Source organism: Bactrocera neohumeralis, unplaced genomic scaffold (assembly GCF_024586455.1).
Source record: "Bactrocera neohumeralis isolate Rockhampton unplaced genomic scaffold, APGP_CSIRO_Bneo_wtdbg2-racon-allhic-juicebox.fasta_v2 cluster09, whole genome shotgun sequence".
Classification (NCBI taxonomy): Eukaryota; Metazoa; Arthropoda; class Insecta; order Diptera; family Tephritidae; genus Bactrocera; species Bactrocera neohumeralis.
This window is the reverse complement of record NW_026089622.1, coordinates 28,626,128-28,648,365: the sequence shown is the minus strand read 5'-3', so window position 1 is coordinate 28,648,365 and position 22,238 is coordinate 28,626,128.

Sequence of the window (22,238 nt, the reverse complement as noted above, 5' to 3'; positions counted from 1 at the left end):
TATTTTAATTTAAATGCCCAAAAATTCTTACTTTCTTCGATCTGGCTATAATGGAAAATGTTATAAAAAACGCTTATTTTGTGGCGCTCTCACACTGGAATAAGTTGGGCATCCCATTATCCCTGCCAGCAACGAATTAACATCACGCAAGACTATAGCGCAAAACCAAATATGCCCTGCGAGAAATATTTTATGATTCTAAATGCCTTTGGTGCCATGCAATGCCTTTTATGTTCCAAGTCTTTTAAAGATAATAGGGAATATATCCTTAAAAGACATTTTGTTAATTTTCATTATACTATTAATTATTTATAAAATTTGCTTAATTTTAATTCCAATTTCTCACTGGGCTACTTTTTTTCGTGCTCACCAACACAGTGACAGATCCTCTCATGCCGACCACTGATCTAAACCACTGATCTATAATCTTGGCGTGATGTTTCCTGGCTCGACAACGACTGAACGATAGAGCGTAAGCGTACGTGTGAAGTTAGTTTGCACAATTGTGCTAAGAAATGCCGACCACTGATCTGAAACGTCCTCGTATCTGCCTGAACACATACAAAAAATTCATCAAAATCAGTTCAGTCTTAAGAGGAGTTTACACACGCACACAATAAATTTATGTATTAAGATAACTCTCGTTTAGTTTTAGGTGATACGTACAACCGTTACGTGAACAAAACTACTTGTATAATAATCTGTATCAACTGGTTGCAAGAGTATAACTAGACAAGCTCAAACAAGTGATTGTGCTGTTTTGGTGATACCTTGCTCTTTAGTACGCAGGTATATCTCTTCTTTAAAGGCGTGTTTGCTCGTAGAAATGTATTAAAGAATTTACAATTGGGTTTGGGTAATCTTGGAGTTTAGACATATTTCTTTCTTATTTTCATTACGCATATACCATGGCGAACAAGTGATTGTTTTCAGCATTTTCGATTGGAACCTTTGTATTATAGTATATCAATATTAGTTGCACACGTCGTACCCCACAGTTGAATGCCATACATCTAAATAGTGGGTAAATTTTAGACTACCATCCTCTGATTTCGGAGTTAAAATGGTGTGTACGGATAGAGGAGGTCCTCCAGATTGAGAATATACATAAATATAGTTGCCGCCGACTTATGGTTTTTGAGATATTTGCATTTAAAGTTCAAAAATTGAATTATATAAAATGCGTGTTTTTCCCATTTGTAATGAATTTTATAGCTATATTTTTAACTTTTATATCCACTACACTTATTCGTTCCTAACCATTTATTTTATATTAAATTGTGCAAAAATAACTTTTATTCAACATTTAACTTTTGTTCATTTATTTTTGTTCACACAATAACGAAGGTTGCATTCTAACTAATAATCAGTGCTACCTTACGTTCATTTTTTTAGAAGAACCAAAATAAATAAAGAAAATAAATGATAACCCAATGATTAGAAATGAATTAGTGAGAAAGTGTAAAATGCATAATAAATTGGAGAAACACACATTTAAAATAGTTGATTTTTTGATCTTTAAATGCAAATATATATAGTGACATATTCACCCTCACATCCATCTACTAATATCCAATTACTGCAGCATCAGTATTTTGGTGACACATTCGTTCTCACACCCATCCATTAAAGTCAAGTAAACAAATAACAAGAGCTGCGCATCATTTTTGCTGTGCAGAGAATTTAATGTAAACAAATGACCGATATTCAGTGACGATCGCGCCTTAAGCGTCTTCGCTTATACAAACCAAATAATCTATAAGTTCTCATCCAATGAATCAAGCGACCAACTGCACACTCATTTTAATGTAAACAATAGCCAATAGCCAAAACCAAGATTTTCATTCTCTTTGTAAATTAGTCTTAAGTTGAAATCCAATTGACACACACGAAATATGTCTTTCGTCGCGTACAATTTTAATAAATAATAAATAATAAAACATTTTAAACATTTGTATTTAATTTATTAAAAAACGGATCTTAGCGTTGTCCTTAGTCTTTCGACGGGACATTTATTCGACTCAAGTATTTCAGTATATATGTATATATTCTCGATCTGGTGGACCTCCTCTATCCGTACATACACATTCTAACCCCGAAATCGGGAGATACTATTCTAAATCCCAGCCCAAATAGTTCTTATGAGCACATTGTATAAAAGCACTTTGTTGTCTAGACTAAGCTTAGAGTTTTTATTTAAAACCCTATTTAAATTTGCAGCTGTTATCTTCATGTTAGTTACTTTACTAGAAATATGTTTTCTCCACGTGAGCCTTCTATCTAGGTGAATAACAGGATAAGTTACTTCGTTTGCTTGGGGTACTAAAATTTTGTTCATATTAACTACCGGGTACATTTGTGGTCTTACACTTTTGTTCATTTAATTTTATACGCCAATTGGCTAGCCATTCTTCGACAGAATTTAAGTGCTCCGCTATTATTCTTTATACTATAATGTGGCATTTGTATGGCTCACTAAAGCTGTGTCATCCGCAAAAGTTGATGTCAATACATTATTAGCATTTGAAAGATCTGCTGTATATATGATGTATAGAGATGGGCCTAAAACACTAGCCTATGGTACACCAGCCCATATCTGTCGTTCATCAGATATGAAATCTCCTACTTTAACCATAAATTGCGTATTTTTCAAATTATACTCCAATGTTTTATACAATTGAAAATGTAGAATTTTTTTTACTTACATATATAAAATTCCTTCTTGCTACACCTTATCAAACGTCTGAGCTACGTCTAGAATTATAGATGAACAGTACTCTCTGTGCTCAAATGCTCTTCTTATTTCGTTAGTAATTCTATTTGGTTGCTTTTTCGAGATACAGGTATGTTTTTCGCGAAACCCGAATTGGTGCGTTGCTATTCTATTATTTTCGCGGAAGAAAGGAGACATCTTTTATATTAACACTTTTTCAAATATTTGAATATTCTAATAATTTCAGAAGGTGAAATCTTAAAAGACTCGAGTGACTCGTTAGCTGTGTTGAGTAAGCTGGACAGCTTAAAGTTGTTCCTTGGGCCATTAGGTTGAAATATCTCTTCAAGGTGATTTGCAAAACAATAAGCCTTTTCCTCGCCACGTCGAGCCCAATTTCCACCCAAGTCTCGTATAGTCTTGTTGGAGTCAATTCGTCTCCCCGAGCATGCCTTGGCCAACAAGCGTCTTTTCGCGACGATGGCAAAAGCTAAAAATCATAAATTGAAAAACTTTCTGGTGTTTGTTCTAAGAAAGAAGTGAGAAAAGTGGCAACATAGTAGTTGTCGATTTATAATATTTGTCAATTCTAAAATATTTTTCCGTGACTCGCAAAAATCTGCGTCGATATGTATTCACGCATATACGTATACATACATATACATTTTCGCTAGTTTGTTGGCGAAACTGTTACAGCGGCAAGGGTAGCGGTGACAATCGGAGTTCCCTTATTTGAGTTTTTCGGCACAAGTCCGATTTTCTACCAACAACTCAATGTTGTGACGCTTTTTCGTCGCGTCAGTGCTTCGACACATTGACTCTTTGACAAAACGTAAGCTTCTGCCATTGGTTGCCCATGGCAACGGATATGCGAAAAGATGCGTGCAGCACTTGTTATTCCGCTATGAATGTTTGTACATATGTGGCTCGTATTTGCTTTCGTAAACATACAGCCAAATGTGCCAAAGAAATAATATATGTATATGCCATAGAAATTCTATTAGTACAAATGTAGAGATGATAAGGGAATAATAGAAATATGCATATGTGAAGGTCATTAAATTTTTTCATTTTGTAATAGTTGAAATATATATAAATATATAAAAAAATTATTATTTTCACCATTTTTCCAAAAAAATGGCTTATGTGATACAAAATAATCACTCATATGTGACATTGTATATTTTTTCTTCAAAGCATTTCTCTTTATTCATTCTCGCTTGAGGTCAGTCATTTTACAAATATTTCTGCCAGAGACGTGCTCATTTCTGCTAAATAGCAGTGAGAATGGTGAGTTCCTTACATCAATTCTATCAGCTCTGTTAGTCGTCCAATCGAACCATCATACAGAATTCAATTTGCACTTTCTCTAGGTTTTTACATTTTCTGACCTAGCGTTCCAAAAAAGTCTTTAAATTTGATGTCTGTAATTTTAAATCGAGTTGGGCAGTATATAGCCATCAGGTTTAAGTCCCCACTGCGATTTTATAGCTTGTAACTGCGCTGTAGCATGAGATTCGAATGCGTCGTGATTTAATCGTTTTCTAACCAACACTGCTGTTCAACCATGTGCCTTTCCATCTGGGTGGTTTGTAACATAGAGTATAAATCCCAGTATAAAGAAATTGCTTTCATTCGTAAGATGAGTTTCTGATAATAGCATTACAGCCATATTATTTTCATCCAGAAATCTAATAAGTTCCAGTTTATGTGTTAACACCTTAGCCTTACATATAGTTTTGGTGCAATAAAGAACTCAAGCTTCTTCGCTTGGCTCTTTATTTCCACTTCAGAGTTAAAAATAAAAGAAACAAGCTTCCTTGCTTAGTTCTATACTTCAACTGAATTAATCTTTATTTCAATCTGAGCAGCTTACGTACTAATTTGATGTGCGCGTAGGCACTTATACATGTGTTTATACTTACATACATACATACATATATTTGCATGCATGCCAGAGGAATTTGTTTGGTCAGCAGAAATGTGTAGGCAAACTTGATACGTTTCAAGATAGAGTTCATGTATGAAGTCTTTCTTGAAATGAATATTGTTTATTTATTATTTTTTCTAGGGAGTGTATGTCAATATGTGACTCCTCCACCCCTAGATTCAATGGACTCCATTGAATATCTAACATTGAATGCTACAAAGTTTTCTTATTATTACTAGTAATGATTATAAAAGTATAGTTACATTGTTGTTTCTATTTTATTTTGTTCATGTTTTGAAATTGACATTGGACCAATTACGGTATTTGTTTTTTTTTGTGTTTTCCCCATTTGAAAGAGGTTGAATTTGCAACTCTACATTTAGATTTGTATTTTTATTTCTCTAATATATTATACATTTTACCAGTATTCCTATTGCTATTAATAATATTATTAGTATGCTTATGCCATAATTTATATTTTTGTGTATTTTTAATTCGTCCAACTTGTTTACATTTTTTTCTTGATTTATTATTATCTCAGAGAAATGTATTACTTTTTCGAACTGTAATGCATCAGTTTCTTTTTCAGGGAAAATATATCTTTTTCTACAATAACTTTTTGGTTTTGGAATGATTTATTTTTTATCTCAATTTTACAATTATAAAAATTTATTACTGCTTTCCTTCGAGTACAATTTTTCTATTGTCACAGTTTTGTTTCATTTATATTTTATATGCATTTTTAATCAGGATAGTATCGTCTTCGATATCTTCGATCATTGTATCATTATTATATTCGTATTTACATTGGTTAAACGGACAGACGTTAATTTCTTTTAAATTTTTGAAATGTGCTTCTTCTGTATATTTATATATTTTGTTTCCTATTGTAATTGCATATTTCTGTTCTCCTATCATTATCAACATGTTTAATTTAAAAATGTCAATATTGAATCTTTCAATTTCTTCTGTTGATAATATACTAGGGTGTAATATATTATGCTCTTATTCATTGGGGGTGTTTTTTTTACGTGGCGGGTCCCAAACCCAGCGCACAACCCTATGCAGGGCGCCTTCTCACTTTAGCTCGCCTTCAAACGGATGTTCTTAGGCTACCCAAGTAGTGAGCTGCTTGAGCCATGTGTAAAAGAATCGTTTCTGGCCACTCCCAAGTGAATGGCGATCAGAGAACTTTCCTCACTTGCGTGAACTTCTACACATGACTCCATCCTTCCTTCAGTTCAGCGAATTAAAAGACAGCGGCTACGCTGGCTAGGTCATGTTGTCCGGATGGACGAAAACACTCCAGCTCTGAAAGTATTCGATACAGTACCCGCCGGGGGAAGCAGAGGAAGAGGAAGACCTCCACTCCGCTGGAAGGACCAAGTGGAGAAGGACCTGGCTTCGCTTGGAATATCCAATTGGCGCCACGTAGCGAAAAGAAGAAACGACTAGCGCGCTGAAGTTAACTCGGCTATAATCGCGTAAGCGGTGTCTACGCCAATTAAGAAGAAGAGAATATATTATGCTCTGCTGAAGCTATGTTTTCTTGAATTTGTTCAATTTTACTTTCTAAGTGTTTAAGTTTAAGCATCTGATCGGAATAAAGCATGTGTTTTATAATTTTTTCGTTTGATTTATTTATTATACCCTAAACAGGGTATATTAAGTTTGTCACGAAGTTTGTAACACCCAGAAGGAATCGTCGGAGACCCTATAAAGTATATATATAACTGATCAGTATGTTGAACTGAGTCGATTTAGCCATGTCCGTCTGTCTGTCCGTCTGTCTGTCTGTATATATACGAACTAGTCCCTCAGTTTTTAAGATATCGTTTTGAAATTTTGCAAACGTCATTTTCTCTTCAAGAAGCTGCTCATTTGTCGGAACGGCCGTATCGGACCACTATAACATATAGCTGCCATACAAACTGAACGATCGGAATCAAATGCTTGTATGGAAAACTTTCACATTTGACAAGATATATTCACGAAATTTGGAATATATTATTTTCTAAGGCAACAATGTAATCTCCGAAGAAATTGCTCAGATCGGTTAACTATAGCATATAGCTGCCATACAAACTGAACGATCGGAATCAAGTTCTTGTATGGACAACTTTCACATTTGGCAAGATTTATTAACGAAATTTGGTATATGTTATTTTCTAAGGCAACAATGTAATCTCCGAAGAAACTGTCGAAGATCGGTTAAATATAGCCTATAGCTGTCATACAAACTGAACGATCGGAATCAAGTTCTTGTATGGAAAACTTTCACATTTGACAAGATCTATTAACAAAATTTGGTATATGTTATTTTCTAAGGCAACAACGTAATCGATGTAATCTCCGAAGAAATTGTTGAAACTGAACGATCGGAATCAAGTTCTTGTATGGAAAACTTTCACATTTGACAAGATCTATTAACAAAATTTGGTGTATGTTATTTTCTAAGGCAACAATGTAATCATGTAATCTCCGAAGAAATTGTTCAAATCGGTTAACTATAGCATATAGCTGCCATACAAACTGAACGATCGGAATCAAGTTCTTGTATGCGAAACTTTCACATTTGAAAAGATATATTAACGAAATTTGGTATATGTTATTTTCTAAGGCAACAATATAATCTCCGAAGAAATTGTTCAGATCGGTTTACTATAGCATATAGCTGCCATACAAACTGAATGATCGGAATAAAGTTCTTGTATGGACCACTTTCACATTTGACAAAATATATTGACGAAATTTGATATATGTTATTTTTTGTAATCTCTAAAAAACTACTTGTTTAGAACGGATTACTATAGCACATAGCTTCCATACAAACTGAACACATAGTTACTAACAGAAATGCACCTGTGAAGGGTATTTAGCTTCGGTGCAACCGAAGTTAACGTTCTTTCTTGTTTTTTATTGATATTATTTATTATATTTTCTTTTTGATTTTGTAATTTTTCCGCGAGTTTGTTTAGTTCTTGTTCGGAAAGTAAGTTATTTATGAAATCAATTGGCCTCTTTCCTATCGTAGAATGTATGGTATTATTATAAGCGGTTATTGCTTTGAATAATTTCTCTTTCAAATTGTCGTTGTTATTTGTATCAGAATTAAAAAGTCTTAAGTGTTCATTCAAAGTTAAGTGTAATCTTTCAACATCTGTGTTTCCTGTTTTATTATAAGTGGTCGTTAGGTGAAGGTTTATTTTATTATCTTTCAAGAATTGTTTTATTGGTACCGTATCTAATTCATTGTCTGTTACTAAAGTTTCCGGTTTGCATAAATATTGAATTATTTCTTTTATGACATTTAGAATTGATATCCAAGTTCTGCACTTTAATGATTTGGCTGTTGCCTATTTTGTTAATTTATCGATGCTTGTGAGGTACATTATGCTTCTTTGTGGGTACCAAATATCAAAATGAACAATTTCATTATGTTTTTTATTAGTTTCGATAATATTTAAACTATGTTTGATGGGGTCTGTCGAACTTCGCCTTATTGCATATTTCACAATTATTGATGTACTATTTCTGTATTCCTATTTGTAATTTGGGGTAGTAGTGTGTTTTTTTTTATTTCCTCAAATATTTTATTTATAACTCTTGAATTTGTAATAATAATGGTCATCTGCGCAGTAAATTACGATTAATCCTTTTTCAGGTAGGTTCTCTTGCATTATTTTTAAAATGTCGCTTTCTAGTGCTACGTTTATTATGTTTCTTATTTTCCTTTGATGTATTATTTTCTTTGTTATAGATTGCCTTTGCGTTTTTTGAATTATAAGTTGATTTTTATATATCTTGATTGCATTTTCTGTTATTTTTATGAAGTATATACTATCCGTTTCTGCAATATGTACTGTATCTATGTCATCATCATTGAATATTTCATTTAAATTCAATTCTACCATATTATTATTTTCATAATTTAGTCTGCTTAGACCATCTGCAATTACATTTTCTTTTCCTTTTATGTATAAAATGTAGAAATCAAATTCATTGAGTTTAATTTTCCACCTTTGGAGTATTTGGTTCTTTTAAGTTGTTCAGCCAAACTAATGGTCTATGATCAGTTTAAATAACAAAGCGTCGGGCAAATAAGTACGGACGGAAATATTTCGTTGCCCAAACTATTGCGAGTAACTCTTCTTCTATCGTACTATAATTTTTTTTCATGCCCATTCAAGGTACGACTGGCAAATGAAATAACAAATAATAACAATAACAAAACATATCTTGCATAAGGGCTGCTCCTAGAGCAAAATTACTAGCATCTGTGACAAGAGTAAAAGTTTTTGTGAATTCTGGGTGGATTAAAATGGGGTAATTTTTTATCAACATTTTTAATTTAAAGAAAGAATCTTTGTAATCTTGGTCATCTATGTTAATTTTTAAGTCCTTTTTTAAATGTTTTATTAAATGGTATGCTGTTTTAAAGTAATCTCTAATAAACCTCCCTCGTAATACCTAAAAATGCTTTTATTTCCTTAACGCTTCTTGGATGTAGAATCTTTTCTATTGTTTCCACTTTTTGAGGGTTTGGTTTACGCGTAATACCATCTTTTGTAATCAAGTGACCTAGGAATTTTGTTTCTTGTCTTAGGAAATCGCATTTATTTAATTGGATCTTTAGATTTTTTAGAAATTCATAATGTCCACTTGCTTGTTCGTCCATTTCAATTTGACGAAAACCTTTGACTAAGTCGAGAGTTGAAAAATATTGGCATCATATATCGACTATATTTGGAATTGGAAATCTGTCTTCCGTAGTTACGCTGTTCAACTTCCTGTAGTCGATCACAAGACGCCATGTTTGTTCATTGGCTGTGTCCAGCTTCTTTGGTACCAGCCAAATAGGGCTGTTGTAAGGACTAGAGGATGCTCTAATTATACCTTGAGTTAACATTTGGTCTATTTGTTTTTCTATTTCCGGTTTGTGTATTTCTGGGTATCGGTGGATTTTAGAGTAAGCCGGAATATCATTTTTGGTTATTATTCTATGTTTTGTTGAACTTGTACATGTTAAATTATCATCTTTGTTGTAAAATGCGCTTTTATATCTTCTTAGTATATTTATAAGTCTGTTTTTGTCTATATCGTTAAGGTGATTAGTGTCAACGAATTCTGTGACACGTTTATCTTTTATGTCATTACAGAAGTTTTCCACCTCATTGTCTTTACAGCTCATTTCGTTATATATTTATTCTTCTTTTGTTAGATAAAAAATCAGTATTGTTTTATTTGTTTTTATTTACATATGATTACCTTTTTATTAAATTCTTTAAATATTCGGAATATGCAAAGTTTCTTAACTTCCGTTTTTCTTCCCATTGCTGTGACTTGCACATCTACTTCCCTCTTCCATTTCGGGTACAAACATTTTCGTTGATCAAACTGAACTCTGCTCCAGTGTCAATGATGAATTATAACTCTCTTATGTGTGTATCTATTATTATATAGGGGAATTGTTTTGTGGATCCCACTGAAAATTTGTATTTGCATTGCCAATATCCATAGGTTCTGGTTTATTGCGATTTGATATTGCGGACCGATTATAATTTCCTGATTGGTTGTAATTCCTGATTGGTTTGATTCCCGTCTCATTGTTGATTAAAGTTTCTCAGTGGGTTGAAATTTCCCTGTTGGTTATAATTTGTGTTTGTTGTCAGGTTTGACATTCTAGTTTGGCTTGATCCGTTGCCACTGTTATAGTTATTACCTACATTCCTTGGGACATAGCCACCGTTATACCTGTTTCGTGGCATGTAATTGTTGTTATTGTTATTTTCGTTTCTTGGGACATAGTCACCGTTATATCTATTTTGTGGCATATAATTGTTATATCTATTTAAATTACTGTTATAAGTGGAGATATTATTTATATTTTGGATGGGTCTGGAAAATGTTCTATTGTTAGCATTATCGCTAAAATTAGTCTTACGATAGCTATTTCGGTTAGGATCTTTCCTTTGTTCCCCTAGCGCTGTGAAGCATTGATGTCTAGCTTTTAATATTATTTTGTATGCCTTTTCTAGACTATCCGGGTTTTTTGCTATAAACATAGTTTTAGTGGGTTTTGGGAGATGTTCCCTAAATGATTTCAGTGCTATCCTATTAACTTCATTCGTTGAGAAATTTACTATACAAGTATAAGTATATAAATATACCTACTATACAGTATACTATTACAGAATACAAAAATGAGACTCCTGACTAATAGAGTCACTAAATTACGATTGTGACAATTAGAGACATGAGACAATCGTGACAAGCAGAATACCGATATTAAATCATTATGCGCTAATATTCTATTATCTAGTTTATTCCTAATTTTATTTATTTTAAAATAATAATTTTCTATTGTTGAGTCGAGACTGATGGTTTTCAACTCATCCATAAGTTCCGCTGAACTTCTCTTTTCCCCGCAATTGCTCAGAAGTATTTGTTTCAATGTTTCCCAATCATTCACTTGCCCATTAGAGTTTCCGTTATTTCCCAAATTTATTTTTCAGTCTGCAGCGCCCTCAAAATTTTTAGTAAATGCCCTAAAAAAAATTATGAAACCCATATGAGTTCTTAATATTGATAATAACCCGTGCCGCAACGACGATTTATTTCCCATTTAACTAACATGGGGTTTTCGTACTTTTTGCAATTAATTTTTTCTTTCCGAAGCCAATTGATACATTGCTGCAGCACCGAATTATTTTTGTAGGAAATTGAACGTTCTACAAAAAGTTTCTCTGAAATTTTTCAAAAAAATCACTTCAAAGTTATTCAAGGTCAAAGTTGAAAGTTTTTGATGTGAAATTTGACACAGATATCACTGACTGACCAAAAAAAGATATTTCGATTTTTTTTTTTGAAAAATTTCAGAAGTATTTGTTTCAATGTTTCCCAATCACTAACTTGTCCATATCTGTGAATTATTTCCCTAGTTTTTCCTACGCATCTTCCTTTCAGATAATGGAATAAAATTTTTTGATTACTTACATCAAAAGTTAATATAGTGGGTAATATGTCTTCTTCTTCTTCTTAATTGGCGTAGAAACCGCTTAAGCGATTATAGCCGAGTTAACAACAGCGCGCCAGTCGTTTCTTCTTTTCGCTACGTGGCGCCAATTGGATATTCCAAGCGAAGCCAGGTCCTTCTCCACTTGGTCCTTCCAACGGAGTGGAGGTCTTCCTCTTCCTCTGCTTCCCCCGGCGGGTACTGCGTCGAATATTTTCAGAGCTGGAGTGTTTTCGTCCATCCGGACAATATGACCTAGCCAGCGTAGCCGTTGTCTTTTAATTCGCTGAACTATGTCGATGTCGTCGTATATCTCGTACAGCTCATCGTTCCATCGAATGCGGTATTCGCCGTGGCTAACGCGCAAAGGACCATAAATCTTTCGCAGAACTTTTCTCTCGAAAACTCGCAACGTCGACTCATCCGTTGTTGACATCGTCCAAGACTCTGCACCATACAGCAGTACGGGAATTATGAGTGACTTATAGGGTTTGGTTTTTGTTTGTCGAGAGAGGACTTTGCTTCTTAATTGGCTACTCAGTCCGAAGTAGCACCTGTTGGCAAGAGTTATCCTGCGTTGGATTTCTAGGCTGACATTGTTGGTGGTGTTTACGCTGGTTCCAATATAGACGAAATTATCTACGACTTCAAAGTTATGACTGTCAACAGTGACGTGAGAGCCAAGTCGCGAATGCGACGACTGCTTGTTTGATGACAGGAGATATTTCGTCTTGCCCTCGTTCACTGCCAGACCCATTTTCTGTGCTTCCTTGTCCAGCCTAGAGACAGCAGAACTAACGGCGCGGGTGTTGAGGCCGATGATATCAATATCATCGGCATACGCCAACAGCTGTACACTCTTATAGAAGATGGTACCTTCTCTATTTAGTTCTGCGGCTCGAACTATTTTCTCCAAAAGCAGGTTGAAAAAGTCGCACGATAGGGAATCGCCTTGTCTGAAACCTCGTTTGGTATCGAACGGCTCGGAGAGATCCTTCCCGATCCTGACGGAGCTTTTGGTGTTACTCAACGTCAGTTTACACAGCCGTATTAGTTTTGCGGGGATCCCAAATTCAGACATCGCGGCATAAAGGCAGCTCCTTTTCATGCTGTCGAAAGCAGCTTTGAAATCGACGAAGAGGTGGTGTGTGTCGCTTCTTCTTTCACGGGTCTTTTCCAAGATTTGGCGCATGGTGAATATCTGGTCGGTTGTTGATTTTCCAGGTCTAAAGCCACACTGATAAGGTCCAATCAGCTTGTTGACGGTGGGCTTTAATCTTTCACACAATACGTTCGATAGAACCTTATATGCGATGTTGAGGAGGCTAATCCCACGGTAGTTGGCGCAGATTGTGGGGTCTCCTTTATTATGGATTGGGCATAGCACACTTAAATTCCAATCGTTGGGCATGCTTTCGTCCGACCATATTTTACAAAGAAGCTGATGCATGCTCCTTATCAGTTCTTCGCCGCCGTATTTGAATATCTCGGCCGGCAATCCGTCGGCCCCTGCCGCTGTGTTGTTCTTCAGGCGGGCAATTGCTTCGAACTTCTTCATGGTCGGGCAATGGAACGTCTGCTCCATCGTCATCGATTGGGGAATCGCGTTCTCCTTCTCCTGGTGTTGTGCGTTCACTGCCATTCAGCAGGCTGGAGAAGTGTTTCCTCCATAATTTAAGTATGCTCTGGGCATCAGTGACTAGATCACCTTTGAGGGTTCTACAGGAATACGCTCCGGTCTTGAAACCTTCCGTAAGCCGCCGCATTTTTTCGTAGAATTTTCGAGCATTACCCATGTCGGCCAGCTTATCAAGCTCTTCGTACTCACGCATTTCAGCCTCTTTCTTCTTCTGTCTACAAATGCGTCTCGCTTCCCTCTTCAACGCTCGGTATCTATCCCATCCCGCACGTGTAGTGGTTGATCGTAATGTTTCGAGGTAGGCAGCCTGTTTTCTCTCCGCTGCGACACGGCACTCCTCGTCGTACCAGCTGTTCTTTTGCACTTTCCGAAAACCAATGGCTTCGGTTGCAGCTGTACGTAAGGAGTTTGAAATGCCGTCCCACAGTTCCCTTATACCGAGTTATTGACGAGTGCTCTCAGAGAGCAGGAGTGCAAGCCGAGTAGAAAATCGTTCGGCTGTCTGTTGTGATTGCAGCTTCTCGACGTCGAACCTTCCTTGTGTTTGTTGGCGCGCGTTTTTTGCTGCACAGAGGCGGGTGCGAATCTTAGCTGCAACAAGATAGTGGTCCGAGTCGATGTTAGGACCTCGGAGCGCACGCACATCTAAAATACTGGAGACGTGTCCTCCGTCTATCACAACATGATCGATCTGGTTGGTGGTTTTTCGATCCGGAGACAGCCAGGTAGCTTGATGAATCTTCTTATGCTGGAATCTAGTACTACAGATAACCATATTTCGGGCCCCGGCGAGGTCAATCAGCCTCAACCCATTTGGGGATGTTTCGTCGTGGAGGCTGAATTTACAGACCGTAGTGCCAAAGATACCTTCTTTGCCCACCCTGGCGTTAAAGTCACCAAGCACGATTTTGACATCGTGGCGGGGGCAGCTCTCATAAGCGCGCTCCAAGCGCTCATAGAAGGCATCTTTGGTCACATCGTCCTTCTCTTCCGTCGGGGCGTGGGCGCAAATCAGCGATATGTTGAAGAACCTCGCTTTGATGCGGATTGTGGCTAGACGTTCATTCACCGCAGTGAATGATAGTACTCGGCGACGGAATCTCTCTCCCACCACGAATCCTACACCAAACTTGCGCTCCTTTATATGGCCACTGTAGTAAATGTCACAAGGACCTACTCGTCTCTGTCCTTGTCCCGTCCATCGCATTTCTTGGACGGCGGTGATGTCAGCCTTTGTCTTTACGAGGACATCAACCAGCTGGGCAGCGGCACCTTCCCAATTAAGGGACCGGACATTCCAGGTGCATGCCCTCAATTCGTAGTCCTTATTTCGTTTGCCATGGTCGTCATCAAAAGGGGGGTCTCTCATCCGAGGCTGGTTGTAGCTCTTCACTGGGGGTGTTTTTTACGTGGCGGGTCCCAAACCCAGCGCACAACCCTTGTAGGCAATGTTTCGCCTTCTCACTTTAGCTCGCCTTCGAACGGATGTTCTTAGGCTACCCAGAGGATACTTGGTCAAAGACCGGAAGTAGTGAGCTGCTTGAGCCATGTGTAAAAGAATCGTTTCTGGCCACTCCCAAGTGAATGGCGATCAGAGAACTTTCCTCACTTGCGTGAACTTCTACACATGACTCCATCCTCCCCTCTTCAATTTGCTTAATAAAGTCTGTTAGTTGGTTCGGATCTCGTCCATCAAATTCTGCAATTCCATTAATACAGTTCAAAGTGAGTTGAAAAAATGGTATGGTGGATGCTTCCATTTTGAGGCAATTTTATTTCAAGTGAAAATAATAAAAAAAATGTTCGTATTTATTTTGATTCAATTTAGTTTCATAAAAGAAGTTCCTACTGTGTATTTTAATTGATCTTGTACAGTTTGAGAGGTGCTGTCTACTCTTGTAGTCAAAACACCTATCTAACAGTTTGAAAAGAAATCTGGTCCAGCCACATTAGCAATTTTACCATTACAGTTTTGGAGTCACTGTTTTAGTGAAACATTATTATTTGTTTTCGATTTTGCAACACTCTGTGTACTCACGATAGAATTTTTATTTTACACTATTGTGCGATAATTTTTACATTTTTTGTATTTTCCTACTTACTCTAAAAAATTTATTATATTTATATATATTTTTCTTACTCTTATTTGTTCTGCTGTTTGGTACTGCTGCTGCTGTTGCTTTTGTTGCTGCTGTTGCTTTTGCTGCTGTTGATGTTGTTATAATTGCTGTTATTGCTGCTGCTGTTGTTACCGCTGTTGATGATGTTGTTTTTATTAATGTTGCCGCTGCTGCTGTTGTTGCCTTTATTTAGGTTTACTAATTCCCATTCTGTTTTTAATTTGTTTTATTACATGTTTTTAACGCTGTTGATGGTGTTGTTTTTATTATTGTTGCTGTTCCTATTATAATTATAATTAATTTTAATTCCCATTTTATTTTGTTACGCGTTTTGCACTTTGTTAATTAATAACTTGGTTTACTTATTTGTGAATTCTTGACTTGTGAATCCTCGTCGCCAGTTTTGGTGCAATAAAGAACTCAAGCTTCTTCGCTTAGCTCTTTTTTTCCACTTCAGAGTTTAAAATAAAAGACACGAGCTTACTTGCTTAGTTTTATAGTTTATACTTCAACTGAATTAATCTTTATACATATTATATACAAATGTTCAATACGTTCATTATATACTTTAAAAAGTTTACAACAAAGTTTGGTTTTGTGCTTTGATTATCTCTTGAATCATATTTTGCATTTAAGACATAAATTGAAATCATAGTTTCAACGTTACCTTTCACTATGTTTGCATAGTGTGGCAATCTCTTTAATATTTAACATTTGTTTACGACGTGATTGAATTCCGACAAACAAATTCGTTGTTAAATCTTTATACACTCAGTCCTTTTTTTACGCGACCTCTTTTTACGCTATTTCACTTTAACGCGGTTATTTTTGCAGCGCAAATTCCTTTTTTTACGCGAATTTCTCACTTTAACGCGATTGCTTTTTTTCGTTTTTTGCTTGGTCTTAAACTTGCAGCAGAATGTGCACGAATTTTTCAAAAAGAATTGAGTGTATGCATGTTAAGATATAAAGAACTACATCGGAATTTATTGGGTCTAAAAAGAAGCATTCAAACAAAATTAACTGAGTTTATGGTGCAAACTCAGTCGGAGACGCTAATGCCCGGTTTCACAGTCCATACTTTTGTTGTACTTAAGATAAAACAGGAAAATATTGTTTTACAGTTTATACTTATGTAATGCTTAAGTACTGAAAAGGGGAGACTTAAGCAGTGCTTAAATAACAGCTGATTTTTGTTTTGAATTTGCTTTGAATTTTCAGCGACATCTTTCGTAGCGTAGGGCAAGTGTCCGTTCGTTTGCACTCAATAACAGCTTATACTTTTCCTTCAGTTCCCATAGGTGCTCCGACTCGCTAGTGATGAAATTTGGGGTTCTTTTGTTGTTTTCATCAATTTTTGATATAATTTTCCTCGCAAATTTATGTATTGTCTGTTATAATTTAAATATTTCAAACATATTTTTATGAATGACATTTGTAAAACATATGTTGCCCATAACGTTGCCATATATCATAATAAAATTTTATAGAAATTGAGCATTGACTGTGAAACGCAAACGACCACTCAGTTTGCAACAATACTTAGCTAAGATTTTATTTAGGCACAACTTAAGTATGGACTGTGAAACCGGGCATAAGTCAATCAGAACATCATTCCATAGTTCTTACTATTGATTCTGTTACAAATTCTAGTGATATCAGTGCCGGCCATCAAAATAAGCGGCTAAAAATAATTTAAACTACGGATAATGACAGTGATTAAACAGCATTCAACGGTTTTTTTCAATAAATCTACCTATTTTCTACTTTCTTCTCTTTTATATATGGTTTTTGTTTTGTATTTTTTATTTTGTTATGAATGAATAAATCATAAGTCTGAAATTTGAAACTTATTGTATTGCTTTTGAATATTTTTTTGCGCGTATATTTTGTTATACGCGATATTTTTTATATTCGGATCCAATTCGTCAGTTAATATTGGAAAACTAACCATTTTTACGCGATTTTTTTTTACGCGATTAGTGGCAGAACCGAAAATCGCGTAAAAAAAGGACTGAGTGTATATGTATGTATAATGCAACACCTATAGTTTGCAGTGTGATTTACCCCACAATTACAACATTTTTTTTAAAGGCTCTTTTTTAAAAGTACATTTTGAAGTAGGGTGCAGATCATCAAGCGTCCATACGATTTTTCTTATGTGGTTTCTCTTCGGTGATTCTGCGATCAAGCAGATATTATAAATTGTAAATCGGGTGTGTTTCAGTTTTCATTAGTTAGTTAGAATTTGGCAACAATTCTATTTTGAACATTGGTTGTGTGACTTTGTTTCTATTAAAAATATTTACAACTAATTTCGAACTAAAACCACCTTCTTTCAGTACTTCTTTAACATCGTTAGAGTCTACCGAAGACTCTATACCTTTTATAACAACTACCACGCCTTACCTCTTCAGTTGGTAAGGGTAGTAACTCTTGTTATTATTTGACAAGACTTTTACAACATCCATGAAACTTTTTTCAGTGTATGCTTCAATTTTTGTTTTATCTATGTTACTTTTTTTCTAGGGCACATTGTGAAAATTGTTTGTGCCTATTAAATTGCTTATTGTGGAGACAATCGCGTTTGAGCTACGCTAACGCAAATATATTGGAGGGGGTTTGGCATTCACGACTATGGTACCCTTTGCATCATCGTTAGGTTTTTTGCTCAGTAAGTCAAATCTGTTGCCATTAAGAAGTGCTGGTTTTTTACCATTTGGCGCGCCTGGTTCAAATTTGTTGGTATTGACCGCTGATTTGATTAGAGCTTTTTACATTTATAAAGCTATCCTTTTTTTCTTGGTACATTCTCATCTTGCATTTTGTTTTCCTTCACTGTCCTAGTGCTTGCTGGTAGTATACAGGTACCAGCTTGCCGTCAGAACGGGAAAATAACAGCGATATGCACATGTTCTCACCAAAATTACAACTCTCCTTATTGTTACTTTTTTTAGTTGTGTGAGGTTTACCTTATGCTGACGTAAATTCAAATGCTCACAATTTCCTCAATTAAAAGTCGATACATCGAAAGTAATAAAAAATGGATTTAATAAAAATAAAACCGCAAATTAAGTTACATTTGTTCATTTCAATATGTTTATGAAATATACTTATGAAAGTTTTAAAATATATCATTAATGAAAAATTAGCTAAATAAATTTGAAGTTTAAAAGTTTAAAGGAAATTGTGTTTGTAAATCGCTCCATATTTCCAACGGATTTTCTTCTAGCCTTCCAACTGGAGTGGACAAATATATGGATAGCTCATCTAACATAACAAGCAAACTCTTTCTGTCTTCACTCAGATCAGCAAGACCTTTCGAAATATTTTTAAAAAGATTTATTGTCGAAGATGTCCTTTTCCTACATGGAAATAAAACAATTCCATAGCACCAATTTGGGTTTAGTGCAAAACATGATACCTTAGAGCATGTTAATACAATTACTAACGAAATTAGAAAGTTATTCAGATATTGTTCAGCGATATTCTTTGCTTTATACCGGAGGAGCATTTAACTTTAGTCGAAGAATGACTAGCCAATTGGAGAATAAATGTAAAGTATAAGCATGTAACATTTTAATAAGACCAATTATGTGTCAGCCGATTAAAACTGAATAAGTTCCACAAACAAATCCTGAAATTTACCTGAGCTTTCATTTGTACAGAATGCTCATGTAGAGAAAATATATGTATATCCAGCAAACAATTTCTTTGGAAATAAGAGCAGCACCATCACCTATCTTGAGACCTAGCATTCATTATTGGATAATATTCGACCAAATAGACCACGTCTAGCATGCAGAGAAGAAACTATAGCAGCCGTAGCTGAGAGTGTATACGAAGATCGTAGAGAGTCGATTCGGCGCTGTTCGCAGCTACTCGAACTGACGCATGTTACGACTTGGCACATTTTACGTCGAGATCTGAAACTGAAAGCGTACAGAAACAGTTTGTGTAAGAATTGAAGTCGCTCGACTTTCCCAAGCGACATCACTTCGCTCTATGGGCTCTTGAAAAGTTTCAAGAAGATCCAACGTTTTCGAGCCAAAGTGTTGAGGCTCATTTCTGTCTCATTGGGTATGTAAAGAAACAAAATTGACGCATTCGGGACAAAGAGCAACCTGAAAAGATTCAAGAGCTGCCATTTTATCCAAAAAAAACAACGGGCGGGTGGAATCATCGGCCTGTGAGGACATAACCATCAATAGCGACCGTTATCGCGCCAATAAACCGACTGTTCGATGCCTAAAATTTAAGCTCGTGACAATGACACACATTTGACAATGTATCTACACAAAAGTAGGCACAGGTTATTTTCTAAGACAATAATGTAATATACGAAGAAATTGTGTAGATCGGCTTACTATAGCCTATAGCTGCCATACAAACGGAATGTACGGAATCTAGTGCTGGTAAGGAAAACTTTTGTATTTGACGAGATATTTCCACGAAATTTGGTATAGATTATTTTCTAAGTTATTGTTTATAGAAATAATGTAGTTCCGAAGAAATTGTTCATATCGGATTAGTATAGCATATAGCTTCCTTAGATTTATTCTGTGAAGGGTATATTAGCTTCGGTGCAGCCGAAGTTAACGTTTTTTCTTGGTTCATATTATTAACAGAAAATAGAAAAAGAAGCTCTGTAAGTTTCATTAAACTAAATCAACCAAATGTTGAAAATCCTGATATTATTAATATATCTCAAATATTTACCAATATATGCGATATTAAGTCTGCCAGAAGTTTCATAATCACTATGATAGCTATACGGGTATCTGGCCTGAAGGAAAATGAACCCGATTACGAATGGTGCTGATTCGTCTTCATCCATCGCAGCACGCTTTCGCTATTTAGCAGTTTATAGACGTGTTCCCTTCACAGCGCAAGTGTACTCTGTGCTTCTGTTATCAGGTTCCATTCCTATCTTCCCAAAAGCCGACCCAGGACTTGAAACCATTTGTTTGCTGCTTTAATTTTTGATACAAATTTCGGGCCGAACTTCTGCTAACCAGCAAATCGTACTCATCTCTTTGTGTTTCCCCTTGTTTAAATGAGCATTCACCCCCTTTACCCGTAAAAATGGCGCACCCTAATAAGGTAACTTAATTCACCACAGCTGATGACACTACATCACACCACAATTGAGAACGTCCCCACACCTAGCAAACGGTCACCATACGACAACTCTCCATGCCTATACACCAAAAAACGCATCAAAAAGGATGGAAAACGGAAAAGCAGACACATTTCGTCACTTTTTTCGTTACACTCGCCCGTGCTGATACTTTTCGATTCGTCTGCGGGCCTAAACGCATAAGTTATACCCTTTTTTCGAGGCAGAGCTCAAACGCTTCTGCGTAACTTTGGATCGGCTGTGATCCGGAACTATTTCGACATCGCTGCGTTCCACATCGATTCTGCATTTGTTGTTCAATAAAATTCCATTTGTTGTAACCGGAATTTATATTAAAAATAAATTATCACTTATTTCGTATCCGCTAAAATAATGATTTTTAATTAGTAAAATTAATCGCGAGTGTTAGTGACGCATAAACTTAAATACAGTGGTATGATTCTCACTTAGTTGGGCACCCAAATAAACACCCCTTTTTATTGAAGAAACGCATCTCTTCTCGTCTCGCGTTATTGTTGTTTTACAGCCTTAGTCAAAATCGGCTGCAGGGTGACTTTGTACGCAGCTTTTTTCTCTACATTGACGGAGCGTCATTCATTACCATATTAAGTATTTCTGCTGTCTGTTGTGCGTCCTTCGCTTCACTCTATGTACTTTGCAAGCGTGCCTTTAACTACGCACGTTTTCATTAGGACAGAGCCATGTAGCTTTATAAAAGCTTAGAAGCTAACCTTTGGTCCAAGATGCTTTCTTTTTTTACATTGACGTTATAATCGCCAAGCACACGCTTCCTCAAAGCGTTCTTAGAATTGCTCTTTGGCATCGTCATTCTTATCTTCTGTCGGAGTTTGTACAAAAATTGGCTATGCCTTCAGTCAGTGGGATGAATCTGGATAGAAGAAGGCGAAGTACCAACCAACCATAAGTCTTACGCCACCATTATCTCATGGCAGCTTCCTGGCAGCTACACCTTTCCTATAGAGGGTATTCTCTTTGGAATTACAATTTAACGTGGCGGATCTTAGCGGTACAACCCCAGTTGTGATAAAAGTTTCACCTACCACGTTAGTATAAGAATAAACCTTTTAGAGGCGGGATCACGAATACTTTTTAAAAACTTTCCAATCAGTTGTGCACCTTATTAATTCGATTTTATATCAAATAACAATTTTATATTTTAATTTGCGGGTTTGCGCAAAGCTTGTTTTTATATTCTTGCAACATGGCTTCCGTGAAAATTGAGATATCTTATTAAAAAAAATGAGGACCTGTTCATAGATATGGATCATCGAACCACTTACGCGCAATGTAAACGCCATTAATCGAAAACCGGAGAGAACCCTTTTTTTAATAATAGTATGCCTGTATATCAAACCTGGGTTGAATCGGTTGAATTACTTCTTTAGCCCCCATATATGGATCTCACATAACTTGATAACCTTTGTAACCGCAAAGTTGTAAAAATATGAATTGTTTGGTTTCCCTTACGCTTCTTTAATCTTTAATACTCTATTTCTTTCTGCTCCAGGCAAAATGTGGTCCATGTCAGAAGCAACAAAAATACATAAAACTTTGTTTACTCTTTCTTAGAGATAATAAGTCGTGTATTAACAGTAAAAATAATGACTAATCACATTTTCAGAAGCAAAATAATTTAAATTTGATCATCGAAAAGATCAAT